Raw genomic sequence first — 19,743 nt, forward strand, 5'->3', positions numbered from 1 at the left:
GAGGAAGGTAACTTGTATATATGTTGAGATGAGACTTTCCTTAGAAAAATAAAAGGCCCTTAACTTAAGGCGTCGAACCATCTATGAGTTTTGTGGGTCCTTGTTTCTTTGGCTAGAAGTTGAGATCAATTTTGTGTAGGGCATGACAAAAGAAGAAGAAGAAAAAAAAAAAAAAAAAAAGAGTAGAAAGTAAAAGTTGAATTCCTTGGAACTAGACAGGGCACTCCGACTCAGGAATCGAGGTGACTTGATCGAAACTCTTAGGAAGGAGATTATTGAAAAAAACTCTTGCATCACTGTCTATGTTGGCATATGCAAAGCAAAGCTACAAAGTAACTTGGGTTTCTGGTGTCTGCTCCACCATGTCATTCAAGCCATTCGTAGTGGAGTAATGTAGAGTTCACTACTCAAAAGAAAAAAAAAAGAAATAAATACAAGTGTCATCAATGCCTTGGTAAAATTGTTTGGTCAAAAATACTTCAAAACCTTAGTCCTTGGTCCCCTTAATTTATGAGTGGTTTTGCTTAAAGGAGAGGTGTACTTGAAAGATATAAGGTGAGTCCTTGATTGAGATATATGCTAAGTCTCAAGAATCAATATGGGGTAATAAAGTTCAAGTGTGGGGGATCTTAAATCAATGGTGAGAAAAATTGTCATAGCTATTGATCTTGTATGAGTACTTACCAATTGTTAGAGTTGGAATTTGCAATGTTTTATTTTGAGCTAAAATTGGAATTTTGGATGTACATTCATTGCAAACATCCACGAGACAAAACTCGTCCTCTAGGGGTAACCTAGTGGTTTAAAGGCCTGTTGCACATGCTAAGTGTAACCGTGATTCCTACGAAAGTGAGTTTGGATTTATTTTGTTGCACTAGTTTCTTATTTGCATTTGAATTTTCTTTAATTTTTTCTCGAGGACAAGACCTCTTTATGGAAAATACTTTATCATGCCCATAAATCATGTTTCTATTAGGATCCTTCTTAGAGACTGTCTCAATCATGTTTTGTCTATAAATAAGCAGCAAGGAGAACTCCTTCATGCATCAGTCATCCAACAATTACAAAACCTATACCTATTCTAGTTCCTTTGAAGAAATTCATAAGGCAAAGTATGTGTTGGCAATTCCTTCTTTTCTTACTAGTTCTATTTCAGGCTTGTTTCCTTTCTTCTCCTTCTCATTTGTGTCTCCATGATGAGCGCTCTGCTTTACTTCAATTTAAGCAAAAGCACTCCTGTGCCTCTAGAGAATGTCCTCCATCTCTCAACTCGTGGAAGCCAAATACTGATTGTTGCTTCTGGGAAGGCATCTCTTGTGATGACACCACTGGTCATGTAGTTGGCCTTGCTCTCTTTAGTTCGGGGCTTCATGGTTCTATCCATTCCAATAGTACCCTCTTCAATCTCCTTCACCTTCAAATGCTCGACATCTCACGGAACGTTTTTGATTACTTTGCACCATCGGGCTTTGAAAGACTCTCTGGATTAATGCATCTCAACCTCTCAGGTAACTCTTTTTCGGGACAATTTCCGTCAAAAATGTCACAGCTCACAGAATTGGTTTCTCTTGATCTTTCTTACAATGAATTTCAGGGCAAAATCTTAGCTGAAATCTCCAACCTTACCAAGTTGGTTTCACTTGACCTTTCTGGGAATTACTTTCAGGGCCAGATCTCAGCTAAAATCTCAAATCTCATCAATTTGGTTTCTCTTGATCTTTCTGGGAATAACTTTCAGGGCCAAATACCATCTGAATCTCAAATCTCACCAGGTTGGTTTCTCTTGATCTTTCTGGGAATAACTTTCAGGGCCAAATCCCATCTGAAATCTCAAATCTCATCAAGTTGGTCTCTCTTGATCTTTCTGGGAATAACTTTCAGGGCCAAATCCCATCTGAAGTCTCAAATCTCACCAAGTTGGTTTCTCTTGACCTCTCTAACAACGTGGGATGGTTTCAACTTGAAATCCCTGATTTGAGAGCATTCGTCCAAACCTTAGCCATGTTAAGAGAACTCCATCTTGACGGGGTGAATTTGTCATCTCAAATAAATAGGGATTGGTGTCATCACTTATCATCTGCACTCCCTAACCTTCATGTGTTGTCATTGAGTAATTGTTCACTTACAGGTCCCTTGGATGCATCAGTCTCGAGCTTTCATTTTCTGACAGAGCTAGACCTTCAGGACAACAAGAATCTGACTTCCACAATACCAAGTTCTTTGATGAACCTCACTTCTCTCACTCTCCTTAGTCTTTCTAGTTGTGGATTATACGGAAATTTCCCAAGTAGTGTTTTTCTTCAACCTAAGTTGAGTAGCATAGACTTATTTGATAATCCTCTCCTCTTAGTTCATTTGCCAGAATTCCCTCACATGAACACCTCTCTTCAATATTTGTCCATTGGCTGGACAAAATTCCAAGGGATGTTACCAAGTTCAATTGGGAACCTCTTGTTTTTGGAGGGATTATTTGTCAATGGTTGTAACTTATTTGGATCAGTCCCTCCTTCTATTGCTAATCTTACCCAGCTTACAGAATTGAGTCTTTCATACAACAGTCTGGGTGGTCAAATTCCTGATTGCTTTTTCAAGGGTAGTTTTCCCAATCTTAGGTTACTAGTGTTGCAGAACAACTTACTCCAAGGGCCCATCCATTCTTCATTGTTTTTTCTCTCATCAATGTGGCATTTGGACTTGTCCAATAACCAATTCGATGGAGTCATAAATGAGCCTCCTCCTATTCACAACATTTCTTCTTTCTCACAAGAACTTTATCTGAGTGGCAACCATTTGAGTGGGGAAGACTTGATGAGATCAATTTCAAAGATCAAAGGTACAATTGAATACCTTGATCTTTCACTCAATGACTTTAGCTACTTAGGAGAAGATAAAAATCTTTCCTATGATGGTCTCCCCAGCAATAATCATAGTGGTGACATCAATTTTGTCAGTGCTCAGATTTCTGGATTGAGTTTGCATTCTTGCAACATCAGTGAATTCCCAAGAAATTTCCTGAAGAATCAAAATGAATTAGCTAGTCTAGACCTTTCTAACAATAGAATTACAAAATTCCCAGATTTCCTTAAGGATACCAAGGAATTGAACACTCTATATATTGGTGGTAATAGACTTGGTGGTGAGATACCCAAATGTATATGGAAAAAGAATTTGAGAAATCTGAACCTTTCTAACAACGTGATCACAGGTTTGGAATTGCCATTACCTAATCACTCCTTCAACATGTTAGAAGTTCTGGATCTTCACTCAAACATGATACAAGAATGTCAATCATCTACACCATGCTCTCCCCAAACATTTGATGAGTATGATATTGAGGTTGTTTCCCATATCTTAGGGAGTCTCACTTCCCTTTTCTCTAAAACCATCTATTTCTTTTCAATTTCAGACAACAAATTAACTGAAAAAATCCCTTCCTCAATCTGCAAATTAAGAAACTTTGATATCTTGGATTTGTCCAAGAACAAATTGAGCGATAGCATTCCAATTTGCCTCGGCAAAGCAATATGGGGGTGCTAAATTTGGAAAGGAACAATTTACATGGATCCATTCCTCTAGATCTTTTCAAAGATGGGTGCAATATGCATACCCTCAAACTCAATGCAAACAAGCTTCATGGAAAAATTCCGAGATCACTCGGCAGTTGTGAGTCACTCAAGGTATTGGATATTTCAGAAAACCAGCTGAACGGTACCTTTCCTCATTGGTTGGAAAGTATTGCTGAGTTGCAGGTTCTTGTTTTGAGGTCTAACAGATTTGTTGGTCCCATTGCTCAACCCGTCCAACCTCATTCCCGTCCCTTTGCAAGCCTACATGTCATTGATCTCTCTTTTAATAATTTTACTGGAGATTTACCATTGCAATACATTTGTCACTGGAAGGCTATGATGTTTGACAAGGATACATCTCACTTGTACTACCAAAGTGAAAATAGTTCTGCATACTATCAAGACCGAATTGAAATCACTGAGAAGGGAATATACTTGGAAATACAGAAAATTTTAACCATCTTCACCACCATTGATCTATCCAACAACTTCTTTGTAGGAAAGATCCTCGATGCATTGGGAAATTTAAAAGCATTGAAAGTGCTTAACTTGTCCGGAAATTGCCTAACAGGTAAAATTCCATTTTCCATGGGAAATCTAAGTGGACTTGAGTCACTAGATCTATCAAGAAACAAACTCTCTGGAGAAATCCCAATGCAATTGGCAAGTTTGACATTTCTTGAAGTCTTGGATCTATCTTACAACAACTTAATAGGAATTATTCCACAAGGAAGCCAATTCAACACTTTTTCAAATGCTTCATATGAGGGAAATGCAGGATTATGTGGTTTTCCTTTGACAAAGAAGTGCAGAGTTTTACCTTCCACATTGACAATCCAACAAGGAGATGATCATGATGATAATGAAACATGTATGCTTGATTGGAGGTTTGCCTTGGCAGGATATTGCTCTGGTTTAATAATTGGATTGGTTGTTGGAAGAGAGTTATTATGGAGAAAAAATAGATGTTCTCAGTTCATTGCTAGGTTTATGGTGTCCAAGTTGAGAAAAAGGTGAAGGAAAATCAAATGCCACAATAGAAGGAAATGAATCAATATCCACAACTTGGATAAATTAGATTCGTTATTGCACCACGCAAAAATTTCCCCTTTGTGTTTTGTTATGTTTTTATGTTTGTGTATACTCATATTTGGTCTCAGTCAGACATTGTAGCCCCTTTAAATGTATCTTTAATTTTTTGGAAAAAAAAAAAATTCTCTCTCCCCTATACTTACTCTATATTTACTCTTGTTCCCCTCTCATATGTTTCACCTCTCATTCCCCAAGAAAAAAAAAACTTTTACTTTTTCTTTTCCCATGATATTTCAAAATGAACAAATTATTCTTTGTTTTTACATTCTTAATTCTTTATATCTATTTTTCTTTATTTAATTCTTTTCCTTTTCTCCATCCTTTATAGGAGTCCATTATGCGTAATTAGATGTAACTTTTTTAATTTTTATACTTTTTCTCTCTTCCTATTTTGTTGGAATTGTTTAATATCAGATAGTCATCATATTTTGAAAAGATAATGGTTTATACACGCTAATAAGAACTTTAGATTCCTTTCAAAATGTGAGCCGTATAGATCAACAACAGCAAACATAAAGTTATTTTCAATAGGGCTGAATTGAAATGGATTTGCGTGTTGATGGCCAGAAACTGTACATAAATTTCTCATGGGCAGGTACAAGCTTTAAGGATCTGAAAACATGAAACAATATGAAGCATGGGGACTAGATCTCTATTCTCTCACTCATAACCATCAACTGTTTCCTTCTACTTCTGTTCCAATCTGACGTGCATTTCCCATCCAAGTCAATCTATGAACAATTAGGTTCTAGCACTTCGAATACCCCCCCTTTCTTCTTAGAGGGTGTGTTCCAAGGTGCAACATTTTGCCAAAACTAGGAGTTTTGCTACCTAGTGAAACTATCAAAACCCCTAAATTTTGTTCAGATTTTGACCTTTTTTATAGTAAGGGTAAAAGATTGCAGCGAAATTTTGGTGAAATTTCATTGAGATTTTGGAAATTCCCCCTACAATTCTGTGAAACTTACAACTTTTCAATTTTGCTTATGATTTTATTTCACCATAGGTTGAACCAGAAATTTTGGCAAGTTTCTGCAAATTTGGCAAAATTTCTTACCATGGTGTGTTATAGCATTTTAGTATATTACTTTATTAGAGATGAATCAAGAATGGAAGGTAATTTGAGAAAATACATTTTGATATGGTACTCCTATGGACTAATTTCTTGTCCATTTCTGACATCGATTTCTTTGTAGATGTGTGACATGTTCCCAACATCACATCAAAAGGTTGAGGTCTATTTATAAGTCACATCATTTTTTTTTTAAATTTAATTACAACTTTTTGATGTGACTTGTAAATGGATTTCAACCATTTGATGTGATGTTATGACACATGTCATACATCTACAAGAAAATGGACAATCTATTTCTGACAAGAAAATGGATTGGACAAATTTCCGTACTCCTATAATCTCTTAACAATTAAAATATACATTATACTTATTACACATAGGATTGGGCTGCCTCACTTTTGGCTTGAGGCCTCAACCCTAACTCAGCCCAGCTTCAAACTCTTAATGCATGTTAATTTCCAACTCTAATACATTCTTAGAGACATTAAATCTAGTCCCCGTTTGAGCTCAAGGCCGGCCAAGGTGGATTTGGCCGTTGGCACCAAATTTCTAGGCCTATCCAATACGTTACCACCAAATTATATTAAGTTTAACCATGACCAGTTCTACCTCATTTGTCTTACTCCCCACAAGTTAAACCATCTTAATTTTTTTTTTTATAATTCCCCATTCTTAGGGCTTGTTTGGTTCTTTGAATCTAGAGATTTGAAATTCCTGGATTCATGAATCAGAGATTTATGTCTGTTTGGTTGTAAAACATCTCTGGATTCATGAAATCTATGGATTTCATTTTTTTGCCTAAAAACGTGAATTAAGTCATTCTTGGGTAGTGGGTGAAATCCAGCTCAGCTTGGCTTATTCTCTTCGAACGTCTTTATCATCTGCTTTCGGCTTTAAAACAACAAAGACTTTTGAACAGACGTCTTTGTCTCAAAGATTTCAGCTGTTGATGTTTCTGACAATCACAAGATCAGTGTTGAGGTCAGTGTAAGTCTATCTATGATGTTGAGTCTAGGTGGTGTTGAAGCTGGCTTCATGCTAGTCATCTTAGAGCTATGAGTTAGAACAATGTTCACCAACTAATATAAAATAGATGAAATTTACAGATTCACGCGGGGTAACCTGACGGAACTTTACGAACTTTGATGGATTTGAGGCTAACAAAACAATTAATTTTTTAAACCATAAGTCCACAGATTTGAAATCCATAGATATAAAATCTAGATATAAAATCCTATTTCATTTCAAATTCCTGGATTCATATAACCAAATAGCCCCTAATGTTTTTATCTCGCCGTTTTCCTTGACATCCATCATAAAAGTGTAAGGGACCAAAAATTGGGAGAAGATTGGGGAAATTTATAACTTTATCCAAGCAAATATAAGTAAACCATTGTTATCACTCTTTTTAAAAGAAAACTCGAGTTTCCATGTTAAAAGACAATCACCGTTCCATTGCGTATATAAATTTGAAAACTCCAAACCACAAGATGCATCTTCCAAAATCTATAATGACTTTCTCATACCAAAGACGTCTTAAAGCGTTCATTTTACCCAAAAAAAGAAAAGCGCATTTGCCCAAATGACCCCGTCACTGACTACGGGGTCATAAAGCGTTTGCCCAAATGACCCGCTACCCACTAAGAAGTCTTAAAGCATTTGCTTAGATAACCCATCACTCACTAGGGATTCTTAAAGCTCAGTTCTTCTTTTCGTAGTCTTAAAGCTAAGCTCACATCTTATATTCTTCATGATTTGACTCTTAGCCTCACCCCATAAGGCCCATCATGCAGCAATTAGATGCATTGGTTTCTTTTCTTCTCTTTTTCACTCTCTTTCGTCCATTATTAGTTTGCCTTTTGTCTAATTTGTTCCAATTCATACATGCCTACAGGAACATTTTTTAGTTGATCCCAAACTGAACTGATATGGAATTAAGAGAGGCAGCTTAGAAAAATCAGCTGTAGAATTCCCTGAGATTCACACAATTTGGGTGGAATGACAATAGTGATTAAAAGAAATTTGAAAGCTCCAAATGACCCACTCGGGGGGCTGTGCAGAGACAACTTTCAAACTTTATAAAGACTTACACAGCAGAGTAGATGGCATTGATTTGTAGAAAAAAAAAATCATAAAACATCTATACTTGGAATGATCCGGTCTTTGTAGTCAATAATGTGTTGATACGTTGTTTTCTAAAGAATCTTATTGGGCTTTCACCCCCAAAAGATCCGTGAGGCACTCACCATCACTCTTCATGGAAAATACTTTATCATGCCCATAAATCACGTTTGTATTAGGATCCTTCTTAGGAATTGTCTCATGCATGTTTTGTCTATAAATAAGCAGCCAGAAGAACTCGATGCATCAGTCATCCAACATTTACAAAGCCTATGCCTTTTCTAGTTCCTTTGAAGAAATTTATTAGGCAAGTATGTGTTGGCAATTCCTTCTTTTCTTACTAGTTCTATTTCAGGCTTGTTTCCTTTCTTCTCCTTCTCATTTGTGTCTCCTTGATGAGCGCTCTGCTTTACTGCAATTTAAGCAAAAGCACTCCTGTGTCTCTGGAGAATGTCCTCCATCTCTCAACTTGTGGAAGCCAAATACTGATTGTTGCTTCTGGGAAGGCATCTCTTGCGATGGCACAACTGGTCATGTAGTTGGGCTTGCTCTCTTCAATTCGTCGCTCCATGGTTCTATCCATTCCAATAGTACCCTTTTCAATCTCCTTCACCTTCAAATGCTCGACATCTCACGGAACGTTTTTGATTACTTTGCACCATTGGGCTTTGAAAGACTCTCTGGATTAATGCATCTCAACCTCTCAGGTAACTCTTTTTCGGGACAATTTCCGTAAAAAATATCACAACTCACAGAATTGGTTTCTCTTGATCTTTCATCAAATAACTTTCAGGGCCAAATCCCATCTCAAATCTCAAATCTTACCAAGTTGGTTTCTCTTGATCTTTCTCAGAATAACTTTCAAGGCCAAATCCCATCTGAAATCTCAAATCTTACCAATTTGGTTTCTCTTGATCTTTCTGACAATGGATTTCATGGCAAAATCTCATCCAGAATCTCTAATCATACCAAGTTGGTTTCGCTTGATCTCTCTTACAAGTGGGGAAATTCTGGATCACTTGAAATCCCTCATTTGGGAATGTTCTTTAAAACCTTAACTAGGTTAAAAGAACTACGTTTAATGATATCAACTTGTCAGCTCAAGTAATAGGGATTGGTGTCGTCACTTGTCATCCGCACACCCTAACCTTTACGTGTTGTCAATGAATAGATAATTACAAGACCCTTGGATGCATCAATCTCCAGCTTTCGTTTTCTGACAGAGCTAGACCTTGGTAACAATGAGAATCTCATTTCCACAATACCGAGTTCTTTGATGAACCTCACTTCTCTCACTGCCCTTAATCTTCATAGTTTTGGGTTCTATGGAGATTTTCCAAGTAGTGATTTTCTTCTACCTAAGTTGAGTTCCATAGACTTATCTTTTAATTCACTTATCTCAGGGCGCTTGCCTGAATTCCCTCAAATAAACGCTACTCTTCAATATCTGTCTACTGGATGGACAAAATTCCAAGGGAGGTTGCCAAGTTCGATTGGGAACCTAAAGTTTTTGGAGGAATTAGATCTTGATCATTGTAACTTATCAGGACCAATCCCTCCATCTATTAGTAATCTAACCCATCTTGAGGGACTACTGTTGAACAACAATTTGTTCCAAGGGCCCATCCATTTTTCTCTGTTTTATCTCCCATCAATGTATCAATTGGACTTGTCCATTAACCAATTCAATGAGATCGTAATAAGTCAGCCTCCTCCTATCCACAACATCTCCTCTCCTTTCTCTAATCATATGATGCCACATATTTTATTAAGTGACAACCATTTGAGAGCAGAAGACTTGATGAGTTTGATTTCTAAGATCAAAGGAATAGTTGAAGTTCTTGACCTTTCATTCAATGACTTTGGCAACCTAGGACAAGATATATGGAGATCTTTCCTATGATGGTTTTCCAAGCAATAATAGTGGTGACATCAAGTCAATGCTCAATTTTTGATCATATATTTGAGTTCTTGCAACATTAGTAAATTCCCTGAAAATTTCCTCAAGAATTAGGAGCTAGAACTTCTAGACCTTCCTATAATAAAATTAGAAAGTTCCTAGAGTCCTTAAGGATCTCAAGGAATTGAACAATCTACGTATTGATGGCAACATAATTGGTGGTGAGATACCCAATGGATATGGCTAAAGAATCTGAGAGAGCTGAACCTTTCTGAGAATGTGTTCACAGGTCTGGAATTGCCATTACCTAATCACTCCTTCAACATATTAGAAGTACTTGATCTTCACTCAAACATGATGCAAGAATGTCAATCATCTTCTCCATGCTCTCCCCAAACATTTGATGAGTATGACAGGGAGGTTGTATCCCATATCTTAGGGAATCTCACTTCCTTTTTCTTTGAAATCACCTATTTCTTCTCAATTTCAAACAACAAATTAGCTGAAAAAATCCCTTCCTCAATCTACAAGGGTAGCAATTTTGAGGTCATAGATTTGTCCAACAACCAATTGAGTGGCAACATTCCAACATGCCTCAACAATAGCAATTTGGGTGTGCTAAATTTGCAAAGGATCAAATTACATGGGCCCATTCCTCTTGATGTCAAAGATGGGTGCAATCTGCATTACCCTGAAACTCAATGAAAACAATCTCCAAGGAGAAGTTCCAAGATCATTAAGCAACTGCAAGTTACTCACTATATTGGATATTCCAGACAACCAGTTGAGTGGTACCTTTCCCCATTGGTTGGAAAATCTCACTGAATTGCAAGTTCTAGTTCTAAGGTCCAACAAATTTGGTGGTCCCATCACTCAACCTATCCAAGCTCATTCTTATCCTTCCCAAGCCTGCATGTCATTGATCTCTCTTTCAATAATTTTACGGGAGATTTACCATTGCAATACATTCGTCATTGGAAGGCTATGATGTGTAACAGGTATGTATCCGACTTGTATTACTATAATGCAAATAATCTTGCATACTATCAAGACACAATTGTAATTACTGAGAAGGGAACAGAGCTGGACATGCAGAGAATTTTAACCACCTTCACCACCATTGATCTATCTAGCAATTATTTTGTAGGAAAGATCCTTGATGCATTGGGAAACTTGAAAGCACTCAATGTGCTAAACTTGTTTCGAAATAGCCTAATAGGTCGAATTCCATTTTCGATGGGAAATCTAAGTGGTCTTGAGTCACTAGACCTTTCTTGAAACAAACTCTTTGGAGAAATCCCAATGCAATTGGTAAGTTTGACATTCCTTGAAGTCTTGGATCTATCTTACAACAACTTAATAGGAATTATTCCACAAGGGAGCCAATTCAACACTTTTCAAATGCTTCCTATGAGGGAAATGCAGGATTATGTAGTTTTCCTTTGACAAAGAAGTGCAGAGTTTTACCTCCCACATTGACAATCCGAAAAGGAAATGATGATGATCATGATGAAACATGTTTGTTCGATTGGAGGTTTGCATTGGTAGGATAATGCGCCAGTGTTATAGTTGGATCGGTTGTTGGACGAGAGTTATTCTGGAGAAAAAAACAGATGTTCTGAGTTCATTTCTAGGCTTGTGGTGTCCAAACAGAGGAAAGGGACAAGCAAAACCAAATTCCAGAATAGAGAGAAATGAATCCATATCGACAATGAAATTTCCTATATTTGCTTTTGCAATTTTGTTCTTTTATTATGTTTCTATGCTTGTGTGTACTCGTCTTTGGGTTGAGTCAGATGTTGAGCCACCTTTTAATGTATCTATATTTAATATTTTCTATGGGAAAATTTTAGAGACACCCTAAGATATATAATGAATAGCACAGACAACCCAAGTGTATGCTAAATTAACATAAACACCCGGAAATATTACCTTAAATTGCGCTAGAGTACACTATGTCAATATATTACATTAAGAGTCATCATTTTTTATCTTGTAAGTTCCAAAAATCCCCTTCATATCATGGAAGGGTAACGTCCTAACGTGTTTCATATTGATTCAATTCTGAACCCCTAACTAAGCTTTCTTGAGTCTTAATCACATCCCTGGATGCTTCTTCACCAAAAAACTCGGTAGGGTCTATGTGGGACCCCACTAGGGTCACTTTGAAATTTATTTATTATTATTCAGATGTCAATACCACCCCCATTTTGTTGTGAAGAAGCTTTGGGGGAGAAGTTTGTGCTACCCTAATTGGGAAATGATCCACTATATTCCCTTGTTTGCCTCGAGTGAGCTCTCTTTTGTTCCAAGTCTGCTTGGATTATGTGAAGTGTGGCTCTTCACTTCACTTTGGAAAGAAATGAATTTCTGCAATTTCTTTTATTCGCCAAACCAAGAAACTATATATATACACACACATCCATTGTTTCATAGCATATTAGTAAACCCTGAATGTATACAGAGTTGGTGTCTAATGAAGGAGCTATTTTAAGACTATTATTTACAAACCCAAAAAGAGAGAGAAGAAGGCCATATGGCCAATGCCTAATAGGACAAGGTAAAGCGTCACATAAAGTCTTGCGGTTAGTGATGATCTTGGCTAAAGAAAATTGCTCAAACACACCCAATTCGTCAGCCGCAATAAGAGCATCCATTACTGCTTGCAGTTCCGAGGAACCACTACTTCTTCCTACCTTTAACAAAACACTAGCTCTGTTAACGTTTCAAGGGAAGACAGCCAGCTTCGACGGTGACGCCTCCAAGGAAGAAGAAAATATTTCATTCATACTGATTATTCGCAGTTACAACTTATATACTGCTCTCTTCAAAACCCTACAATGCTTCTAGTGCTAACCCTACAATTAATCCCTTACATCCACTCCTATCGTGATCACAAAACTCCTTCCCATCGCTAATTGTCCCTTTCCCTCCTTTACACATAATCCTTTAAACTCACCGGTGGTTTCCTCTCACTGTGTGGTCTTGCTGCCACTACGGTGGTGCTTTGATCTTGCTCTTGCTTGTCGCCCATCGTGGCCTTTGTGGTCTTGGGTGTGGTCCCCTGAATGTCCCTCTCACTCGCTCACGTATCCCCTACACCAACTGAAGGTACATGCTTCGTAACATTGGCCACCTATTACGGCAAAACCTTGTCCTCAAGGTTCAGATTAGGAGCAAGTTGTCGGATCTTACAGACGTCCTCCCAAGTGGTGTCTTCAAGTGGAAAATTAGACCACTGCACCAGAACTTGGTCCATAGACTGGTTCCCTTGACGGATGTGACAGCGATTCATAATAGCCAAAGGGACCAGCTAGGTGGAATCTGCCAAAATTGGTGGGAAAATGACAGAATACTAGCTATATCACCCATGAATTTGTTGAGCAATGAAACATGGAATGCTAGGTGAATTCTAGCTTCAGTTGGGAGGTCTAGCTTGTAGGAGACCTTGCTGAAGTGAGCTATAATTGGCCCAAAGAATTTGAGTCCTAGTTTTTGATGAGCAAGCAATGCCACAGAGGTTTGCTGATAAGGTCGGAGCTCTACCCACACTAAGTCCCTGTTTGCAAATTCCACATCCTGTTGATGTTTTTTTGCAACGTATTTCATCTTCTCTTGAGCATTGAGCAAGTTAGAGCGAAGTGTATGGAGTAGGGAAGCTTTGGTTTGTAGTTCTGTATCTACCACTTCATTCTTTGTAGAGTTGGGAGTGTACTGTGCAAAGGTGGGTGGTGCACACCCACACAAATGCCTCAAATGGTGTCATTCCGGTGGTGTTATGAAAGGATGTATTGTACCACAATTCATCAAGAGGAATGTACTTAACCCATAGGTTTGATTCATCTGCCACATAACTTTTGAGATATTGCTCCACGCATTTGTTTAAAGCTTCCATCTGGACCTCTGTTTGCTGGTGGTAGGTGCTCCCCATGGCTAAAGTTGTTCCCTAAAGATGAAATAATTCCTGCCAGAAATTTATGATGAACAGTGGATCACAATTAGACACCAATGAACGGGGTATGCCATGCAATTTGATAATTTCATGGAGAAAAACCTCATCAACCTTTTTACTTGTGATAATACTGCCCATCGCACAAAAAGGTGCATACGTCGTCAGTCTGTCAACTACCATCAAGATGGTAGTTTTCCCTTGCGAGTTGGGAAGGGAGGTGATGAAATCTAAAGAAACATCCTCCTAAACTTTCTCTAGGATGGGCAAGGGCTGGAGGAGTCCCTAGGGACCGCTTTGATGGATTTCATCTATTGGCAAATAACTCATTCCCTCACAAAATTGTGCACATCTGAACGGACTCCCTTCCAATAAGGTTCACTGCTACCTGATGGTAGGTTCTGAGAAAGCCTGCATGCCCACCATCTGAATTGGTGTGATACTCCTGCAAGAATAGCAACCTCTGGGGAGATGCTTCAAGGTTGCTTCAAGAATCACCAGATGATGGTGGAAAAATAGCAACCCCTATTTTGTTGAATATCCCTCCACCCTTGTAGGTTTCTGTAGCAAGTCATCCCGTAGTTGGCAGAATTTCGTATCAGATTCAATTTCTGCTTTTAGAACATCCAAAAAGTTCAGCATCGGCATGGAGAATGTAAAAAGGGACGCCACTAGGTGTGGTCGGTGGGATAGAGCATCAGCTGCAGAGTTCTCCGTACCGGGTATACAGACGATGTCGAACGTGAAACCAAGGATTTTCAAGAGCTAGTGCTATTGCTTTGGGGTCTGGATGACTTGTGTGGTGAGCTCATGGAAGCTTCACTGATCTGTAACAATGGTGAATTGCTGCCCAAGGAGGTATTGTAGCCACTGATTTATAGCCTGAGTTACCACATACATTTCATGAACATATGTTGAAGCTATCATCATCTTTAGCCGCAACTTCTTGTTGAAGAATGAGATGGGACAATGATCTTGAGAAAACATTGCCCCTATTCCTTCTTCTGACGCGTCAGTCTCCACTATGAAGGGATGGTTGAAGTCCGAAAATGCCAATACCGGTGCAAAAGTAAGTATTTATTGGAGGCTTTCAAAGGCTTTTTGAGTTACTGGCATCCACATATAACTTCCTTTTTTTTAATAGTGCTGCAAAGGTGCTGCAACATGAGCATACCAGTGAATAAATCGAAATTAATTACCCGTTAATCCAAGGAAGCCCCTTAGTTCTCTAATGTTTCGGAGCACTGGCCAGTCCAAGGCTGCCTTTATTTGGTTGGGTCTCCTACAGCCTCTAGACCGGTGTGAGTAGAAGATGGCTTTCGAAACTTCAGATGCAGCAGTATGGAGGATCACTGGCTCTGGGGTTTCCTTGTTTGATGGACTAATGTCAAAGTTGATCCCTGGCAAACAAAGTGATAAAGCCTTCTTTGGTCATTTGATAGGCTACCCGAAAGTTTCTTCCTCTCTGAATTTCACCTCTATGATGATGACGGAAAGATTGATTGCCTGCTGGGACCTTGGTGTGACCATGATTTGCTGCTTCAACGAAGGGTTCTTTGCAATAGAATTTGTTACTAGTGATCAAAGGAACATTATGCTTTCTAAGGCACCATGGTGGATAGACAATATGCTCTTTCATATGGCGTTGGAACCCTTCCTTGTTTCTTATCAACTTGGTGACCCAACTCCCCCGGTGGCAATTTGGGTTCAATTCCATGATGTCAGGGACAGCTGCTACTCATCCAAAGAGATTGCTAAAGTTGCTTCACAGCTTGGAAGGGTTGTTGATGTTCAACTACACCTCAAAGACCTTGGTCTGTCTTCAAGAGTGGCTTGAGAAAAAATTATGTTTGATTTAGCCGATGCAGTCGAATTCCAGGTGGCGCTAGGGACTGATAGTGGTGAATTTGTGCACTTGAAGTGCAAATTTTAAGTGAAACTTCTCTATACTTGTTGTGGTCGTTTAACCCATTCGGATGGAGGTTGCCCTTTTAGAAGACTATCTGATGGAAGTTCTAATAAGGACTTAAACTTATCTGGGTTTTTCAAAAAAGCCAAAGCTACCCCTATTTGGTTTGGCTTGTCCAAAGTTTTGTCTTCAAAAACATTGGAGAAGTTGTTGGCTTTCAAAGCCCAAAAAGTGTCCAAACTTTCTGAAATTTTGAAGAATCATGGACCTTCAAAAAATTTGCCTCCGGGTCTCAATCAGATGGAATGTGATGAAGGCATGGTTAAAGAAGATGGTGAAGTGCTACCATATGAAAAGAATGAGATTGTTAGTGATGATAAAGGTGACCAATCTGATGATTTCTTCCTCTCTTCTCTCTGAGGAACCTCTCAAATCTTTTAAGATCTCGGTTTTTGATTGGGGTAATTAAGTTGTTGAGCTGGATGGCCATGACCGAAGTTTGCACAAATGTCATGGGTTGAAAGAGAAAGAATTGACTGACATGCAAAGACAATTAATATTTATCATGTATACTGTAACCACCATAACCTTAGGGTAGGTGGTATGCATGGTGATGTCTCCAAAAAAGCTGATGCTGCTGCTAATGCTTCGGGAGATGATGAGAGTTGGAGCTCAGGTCCCAGTAAACACGCCCACAAATGAAAGAGATCACACAGCCCGAACCACATACTTCTCCCGCATCAAATGATCCAATCCCAAACCCTGCCCACCCCAATCTTCAACCCCTTTGAGGCCTTTAAGACAAAAGGTTGACTCTTTACTGACCATGACTGCTGTTCCTGATAACCTGCTAGATCAAATCAAAGGTGACATTGACTCAAGAGTCCTCAATAGGGCAGAAAATACTTTCCTGAAATTTTTTTTGGCAACCTTATTTCAAAACTCGATGACAAATCAACCTCTGATGGAAAACCAGGTGAACCTTGTATTTCAATTATTGCTTTCAATCCTCTTCATCTCTACGCTTTGTTTTTCTATCTTCTCTTGGATTTTTGTTGGTTTCCACAAATATTATGGCCTTCTATTTTCCCAGATCCATGATTTCTTCGCTAATTAGTTCTTGGCAATTGATGTTATGTCTGTGCTTTATCAAGTGCTCCCTGTTTCTGTCCAACAATATCAGAACTAACTCTTGGTTTTTATTTAGAATCCAGTTAGCGTGTTTAATTTTCTGTTGTAAACGCTTTTGTAGTATCACTTTTTGTCTAAAGTGGAAGTGGATTTTGAAAAAGAATTAGTGCAATCTCTAATGGCTTTCTACCTTTTTGTTTAAAGTAAAGATGATGATCCTCTCTTGGAATGTACAGGGCATCAATGGCAAATTCTCCATGCAGAATCTAGGGAAACTTTGTAGCAAGTCTAATCCTAATGTTCTGTTTCTATGTGAAACCAAATGTAAATCTTAACTGGATATAATGCCAAAATTTGGGAAACAGTTCTATCAATTATCCTCTAGTTTTGAAATTCCTAGTAGGGGTGTGTGATGGTTTCAAGGAGGGCTTTGGGTTCTTGCTCGCACAATTATTAAATTCAACGTCTTATTTTTTTTCTTCTAGTTTTGTGGGCATACAATTTCACTCATTGCATCTCTCCTTTGTGGTTGTTTTCATCTACGCCCCACCCCAATACCCAGATTGAATTACCTATTGGCAATCTCTCTTTCGATCACTTCAAGCAATTTTTTATCCTTTCCTTCTTTGTGGTGATTTCAATGAAGTTATGATTGCCTCTAATAAGTGTGGGGGACTATTTCGGCCATCACCTGCACTCTCTTTCCTCAAGAATCTAATCAACTCCTTTTCTTTGGTGGAACTATTTGGCACTAGTCCTATGTTCACATGGTCCAACCACAAAAAACCTCCGCTTTTAACTCGGGAAAAATTAGAGTGTGTGTTCTTTTCTCCTACTATTTTGGACGTATTTCCAAATCTAAAGCTTTCAAAACTCCCAGCTATTGGTTCTGATCATTCTCCCCTCCTTAATACTAACCCTTTTCTGTTAAGTGGCGGGAAATTATTTCACTACCAAGCTGCCTGGCATGATCATCCATATTTCTTTCAGGATCTTTCCAGCAATTGGGTCTAGGTAATGTTCCCCTTAATCAAAAACTTGATCTTGCCATATTTCTTAGAAGGTGGAATAACGGGAAGTTTGGGAATGTTCAGTCCCTTTGTGAGAGAATTGAAGCTGAACTTTGGGCTATTAAAACCTCATCTGCCCCCAACTGGTTAGAATATAATAAATAAAAAAAAGGCATGGCTCGGTTGGATCTACAAAGCCCAAGAAATATTATGGTTCCAAAAAGCTACAAAATTGTATATGGTGAGTGGTGATAGAAATACTAGATTTTATCATCTTTCTTCACGTATTAATACCAAAAGAGGAAAATTGAATTCTTAAATGAAGGGGATTGTGTCATTTCTGAAATTGCTTTGATTGCTAATTGTTTTGGTGATTACATGATTAAATTATACACTTCTCCCAAGCTTGTTGATAGTTCTTTTCTTAATGATTTGTTTTTGCCTTCTCCCCTCGTTCTTTAACTCTAATTGCATTGCTGATATGCTTGATGAGGCAGAGATCAAGTATGTTGTTTTCTCTATTGGGGCATTTAAAGCTCTAGGTTTCGATGGTTTCCAGGCGGTATTCTTCCAGAAATTTTGAGAGATTGTAAAAAATGAAATTTTAATGTTTGTACAGAATTTCTTTCGTTATGCTACTTTACCTTTGGTGTTAATCACACTTTTGTTGTGTTTCATCCCAAAGAAGGACGATCCTTCTGAAGTGACTGACTTCATACCCATTAGCTTGTGCAATGTGTCCTACAAGATTCTTGCTAAAATTCTAGCCCGTAGAATGAGACCTTTGTTGAGTGATTTCATGCCTCCTTTTCAGGGTACTTCTGTTCCATCTAGACAGATTCATGATAACATCATGGTTGTGCATGAAGTTTTTCATTTCTTGTCACACACTAGGAGTAAGCAGGGTTTTATGGCCCTTAAGCTTGATATGTCTAAAGCTTATGATAGAGTTGAATGGAACTCTCTTATGAAAATTTTGCAATGTTTAGGCTTTAACTCCAAATGTTGTGACCTTATCTCTACTCTGATCTCATCGGCCACTTTTTAAATCAAAATCAATGGGTCTCCATATTCTTGGCTCACCGGCAACAGAGGACTTTGACAAGGGTGTCCTCTAAGTCCATATCTATTCCTCCTTGTCATGGAGTTCTTTATCCAGATTACTCTCCAATTTTAGAAGTGTCAATGCCTTTCAAGGCTTAAGGATTCCTAGGAATGCTCCTAAGATCTCTCATCTGTTTTGTGTTTTTTTTTTCTTCTTCTTTTTCTGATGATACATTTTTGTTTTGTGGAGCCAATGTGGAGGATGCATGTGTGTTTCAAGTTATTCTTGATCTATTCTCTAACATTACAGGATAGGTTATTAATGTGGAGAAAAGTGAAATTTTCTTTAGTAGGAATGTGAATCAGCATACCAAATATAAACTTATTGGTATTCTGGGAGTCAAACAGTTTGGAAAAAAGGCTCTCTATCTTGGTACTGATCTCTTTCCTTCTAGATCTAGAATCAAAGATTTACAGCCTCTCCTAACCAAAATGGAGAGAAAATTGAGTGGTTGGAAAGCTTGCTTATTGTCTTATGCTGGGAGACAAATTATTGTGCAATCTGTGCTAGCTGTTTTGCCTGTCTATCATATGCAATACTATATTTTTCCTAAGGAATTTGTAGAAAAATGGATTTGTTGTGTCATAGGTTTTGGCTTGGGCACATTGTTTCAGATAAACACCTAACACTTATAGCTTGGGATAAGTGTTGCATGCCTAAAGAAAATGGGGTTTAGGTTTCAAAAAGCTTGAGGATGTGAATCGTGCTTTGCTTCTTAAACAAGGGTGGAGACGGATTAATGAACCAGAATCTATATGGGCTAAATGCTTTAAAGCAAAGTAGTTTCCAAAGACCTTTATCTTTGACCCTAAAATTTCTCAAAAAAAGGGCTTACTTTTTTGGAACAGGTTGTGGAAAGTTATTCCAGCTCTTGTAGGATTAGTG

General features: G+C 38.2%; 2 pseudogenes; both read left to right on the forward strand.

Annotated features, from left to right (window-relative positions):
• The first annotated feature begins 1,114 nt into the window (after positions 1-1,114).
• On the forward strand, positions 1,115-4,616 carry LOC149011198 (receptor-like protein 49; annotated as a pseudogene).
• A 3,514-nt stretch (positions 4,617-8,130) lies between these two features.
• Positions 8,131-11,452, forward strand: LOC149011199 (receptor-like protein 6; annotated as a pseudogene).
• The last annotated feature ends 8,291 nt before the right edge of the window (positions 11,453-19,743 follow it).

Source organism: Hakea prostrata, chromosome 7 (genome assembly GCF_041222555.1).
Source record: "Hakea prostrata isolate BN-2017 chromosome 7, UWA_Hpros_2, whole genome shotgun sequence".
Lineage (NCBI taxonomy): Eukaryota > Viridiplantae > Streptophyta > Magnoliopsida > Proteales > Proteaceae > Hakea > Hakea prostrata.